The sequence below is a fragment of the Mus caroli genome, chromosome 3 (assembly GCF_900094665.2).
Source record: "Mus caroli chromosome 3, CAROLI_EIJ_v1.1, whole genome shotgun sequence".
In the NCBI taxonomy this organism is placed as follows: domain Eukaryota; kingdom Metazoa; phylum Chordata; class Mammalia; order Rodentia; family Muridae; genus Mus; species Mus caroli.
Window position 1 is genome coordinate 125,231,785 of NC_034572.1, and position 4,801 is coordinate 125,236,585.

At 36.3% G+C, this 4,801-nt stretch overlaps 1 protein-coding gene across 1 annotated transcript in view; it reads left to right on the forward strand.

Annotated features, from left to right (window-relative positions):
- LOC110291927 (proteasome subunit beta type-1-like) overlaps window positions 1-4,801 on the forward strand; it is a 27,178-nt gene that overhangs the window by 21,465 nt on the left and 912 nt on the right. The window lies entirely within an intron of this gene.

Here is a 4,801-nt window from a genome sequence, read left to right on the forward strand (position 1 = left end):
GTCTGCGGCCCCAAAAGGGTGCTGCCTCAGCGGCTCTGTGGCTCCCGCCTGTCCCAGAAGCTGTCTGCCTCTGTGGTCCTCACTCTGACCTGTACAGACTAAGTTCGGCGGAGTCCCGGAGCCAAGATGGCGCTCCCTGCAGGGCAGGTCACTGTCCTCCGACTGGCCAGCTTTACTTATGGTGCCTTTAAATTAGGAAACGGATTATTTTTATAGCCAAGCTATTTTTTCTTTTATGACTTTTTCTCTTTTAGAACGAGCTTCCTGTCTTTCCTCCAACAGATGCACTTCTATATTTCTCATATTTTTTGCTGAAGCTCTATGACTTATCTGGAATTCTTTATTCAGCATTTGAGAGAGAATATACTGTATTTACCTGATTTTTTTTTCACTCAGCTCCGTGCCCTTTACCTTCGTGTACTATATTAAAAATGGCGGAATTTATTTTTTGTGATATAACAGTGTTCAGTTGGAAATTTACATCACAGTTTATTTATCTGCTTTCCATCTATAAGTACGAAGGCTTATTCCATAGCTTAGCCATTGTGAATCATGCAGCAGTGAACATGGGTGTACAAGAGATATTCTCACCAACAGTCTGCAAGGTTCTCTCTTTTTCTCTACTTACCATCATTTTTTCCTTTTCCATAACCATTTGTGATAACCATTCAAACTGGGTTAAGTTGATGTGTTATTGTAGTTTAAACTTGTAATTCCGTAACAGATAGTGATGCTGAGTGCCTTTCCTTTTAACATAGCTATTGACCATTGTTTTCTTTTCTTTAAGAAATGTCTAATTGACATCCTTTAGTCTTTTAAGTTGGATCATTAATTTTTCATCATGGAGTCTTTTGAGTTCCATATCAAGTAATCTTTGGTCAGCTTGCAGAAACTTTTCTTCTATCTTTCCTTTGCCTCAGATATTCATCTTGGTTTGAAATAGTTCCATTGTCTGTTGTTGCTTTTATAAATATTTTCATTACATTTTAAAGTTGGCCTATAGAAATATTAATATATTTATACATTTATTTTCTGACTAGCTGCATGACCACTTTGCTAGTTAATTTTGACTTTTCAGTTAATTATAATCTTTAAGAGGCTAATATATTACATATAATCAAAGAAAGCTTGTCTTTTGGTTCCTGCTATCTGACTTCATTCTTTCCTTATTGAAAACCATTTTTCCATATACTGTATTCTAATTATGGTATATTCTCCCTCATCTCTTTCCAGATTGTCTCTGTCTCTCCACTCATCCAACTCCATGACTTCTCTTTGATCCTTTTTAGAAAACAAACTTGCAAGTTAACAAGAATAAGAACAAAACAAAGAACTTACCTTTTATTACAAATATTTTCCACACACTATATTCTGATTATGGTTAACCACCCCTCATCTCCTTCCAGATCTTTCCCTTCTCCCTCCTGCCCAACTCCATGCCTTATATGGTCTCTCTTTAGAAAAAAAAACAAAAACAACCAGCAACTTAACAAATACCAGCATAAAAAGCATGAAAAAAGAAACACACATACACATATGTGTGTGTACACATGTGCACATGTGCATGTGTGAGCATACTCTCATGCATGCACATACACACGAACACATGCACATATGCACATATGTACAAACACATATTTACACACACACACACACACACACACACACACACACAAACTTTATATAATCACAAAACCTAGAAACCATGATATAAGAGCAAAAGTCCAGTAAGGTAAAAAATGCCCAAGCAAAGCAATGTCAATCAATAAACTCTAAAATAACACTACTTAGTTTACTTTGTGTTGACCATGTACTGCTGAGCATGGGACATATCCTTACATGTGGTTTGTATGCCCAGTGACTCTACTGGGAAAGACAAAGTATCCTTTGCAAGTGGCTGCACAACTTCACTCTTTTTCTGATTTTATTGCATTGGTAATATCATTGACTTGGATTTAAATGTGGGTGGCATGGCAGTCACCTTTGCCTTACTTCTTTACTGATACTCATCAAAATTTGTTGGCAAACAACCTTTAAAATTTAATAACAACTCTTTTTGTTCTAGTTGTGAACAAATTCTAATGATTGTTTTCTATTTTCTTAGATTAAAACTAGATTTCTTAGATTTTTTTTTCCAGAAAATACTGGTCTTTAAAATTAGTCAATATTATATTTATTTAAATGAAGTTTGACTTGATTCCTATTTTAGGTGCTTGTTTTGTTCCATGCATTGCAGATTTACTGGGGAGCTTGAATGTAAGCTTATGAAAATAAGTCAGATATGTAGGAGAACAGCATTGCTTCTCAACTGGAAGAGGATGAGATCTGGAGAGTCTTACTGTGTTTGCAAATGAAGCTGGATTTAGGAGGCCCTTGAACACATGCCTATGACATTTGTTCTTTGTTCCATAGGAAAACTGTTAGAGTTTATGCACAAGAAAAACATAATTTGATTTGTTCCTTGGAAACTCAACATGGAAAAAAAGTATTGTCTATACAGAGAGATTGAGTACAAAAAATACAAAAACTCCTAAAAGAATAATTGGACTCAGAGCTGTCGGCTATCAGGACTTTTGAGAGAATGGTATATGGACAGTGTCATGGGCATGCAAGCGATCATCACCACTATGAGGCCATTAGGGAATATTGAAAAGGAGCTTCAAGACATGCCTTGTAGCAATTACAAAACAATAGCCACACTGCTCATGAGCCATTGTCTTCCAGGAAGATACTGTTGGAAATTAAGCAACGAAGATAGAATGGAAGTGTTTATTAGGTTCCAGATTGTACTTGATGGTACAGTGACAATGGGAAGAACAAGAGTTAGGACCAAGGACTTGAGCAAACTTTATAGATCCTTGAAGTTGCAAAGTAGACATTATCCTAACCAAATGGCTAACACATTGGCAACTTAGCCCTGTAATGTGAGTATATAACTACAAAGCCAAGGTTGATTAAGGAAATGCTATAATTCCTTCAAGGGTGTTTTGTTCTGAACTATTTTGCACACCTGTGTTCCTTAAACTTTTCTATTTTGTTAAAAAATGCATAGCTCAGCTAATTATTTAGATTGAGTAATCATTGATTCAGATGAAAAGTGAAATATTGCTAATGGCTCATAAATCGGTCCTCCATTCGCTAACTATAGCTTTTTTTTCTAAAAGAGAACTCATATAATTACTTTAGTGGAAACTTTGTCTCTACTTTTCTACTTTTTATGATACAATGTTTCTCTAAATATAATAACCAATTTACCTCCTTTAGGAAAATTTGTAGATCATTGAATATAGTGACCACATTATTTCATTTAGAAACGGTCTTAGGGTAATTTTGCTATTACGAAACACCATTACCCAAAGTAAACTAAAGTGGGAAGGGCTTCTTTGGCTTAAGCTTCCATATTCCTGTCCATCATTGATGGCAATCAGGCTAGGAACTCAACAGGGCCGGAACCTGGAGGCAGGACCTCATGCACAGGTCATGGAAGAGGGCTGCTTATTTCCTGGTCAGCCTGCTTACTTATTGAATCTACGACCATAAGCCCACAATAGATTGTGCCACCCACAATAGGTTGATTCCTGCCCCATCAATCACTAATTAACAAAAATGCCCTATAGCCAGTTTTATGGAGACATTTTCTCAATTGATGTCCCCTCCCTTCAGATGACTTCAGCCTGTGCCAAGCCAGCACAGGAACACATCATAATTTGGTTGTTTATTCCATAACTTGTGAACACAGTTCTGTCATAATTCTTGTCTGTGTGTTTTGGATCATAAATGTATATGCTTCTTTTGAGTAGGAGTGAAGAATACAGACTTCCAACTGTAGTAGGTGATGGTGAAGTCAAATGTGTACTTTCAAGACAAGAACTCCTGTTGATCCATATATATGCCAAACCTCAGAGCTGTCAGGGGCACACATCTGAGATACATGAATGATGAGAACTGATAATCCATTATGTTTTAGTTTAATTTTGATGATCATATATCGTGTTTATTGCCCATTTGTTATCTTCAAAAGTACTTCTTCAGCCCTTCAGGTTATCTTTGCTAATATCAGGATTTCCATACATGTAAATATGTTTGTATATACAATAAAACTTTTTTTTTTTTTTACAATCATATACATGTTTAAAATATCTCTTCTTACCCCATGCTCTTCTCTTTCAATTTTAAGGTTTTATTTTAATAATCACATTTTCAGACTTAGTGTTAATATAATCCAGTTTATCAAATTTTCATATATGGTTTTCTAAAACCACTAATCTCCCTCCCCAAGACAACGACAGTATCTTCTTAGCGCATCTTTATGGTTTCTCTTCCTCTGAATCACATCCCTTGCCTTTCAATCCTGCTCACTGGAACTGTGCATATGTTTCTGATTCAGCTCTGCCTTCTGGGGAAACAGGCAAAGACAGTATGTTTTGTATTGAGCAAATCTATCTATCGTCCTTCCCAAGTCTCGTTCTGTCATTTCATTGTTTTAAGATCAGTTGTTTTGAAAGTTATTGCTTATACATTTAAGTTTGAATTTTAAGGTTTAAGAAAAACTTTAAAGTCTTTTTGCTTATTTTGTGTCTCTTTTATATTCTTGTCCTTATTAGGTTATAGTTTATATTTTGGCTTAGAAAAAATGTAGAGAAAAGCACCGGGGTAGCTAGGGCGCAGGGTCGGCTGACACTCACCAGCTACCCACAACACCTGCCACAGGATCTTAAGACTTCTGGTGAGTGGAACACAGCTTCTGCTCCAATCCAATTGCGCGCGGGACCTGAGACTGCATTAGTTAGGGAAGCAGAAA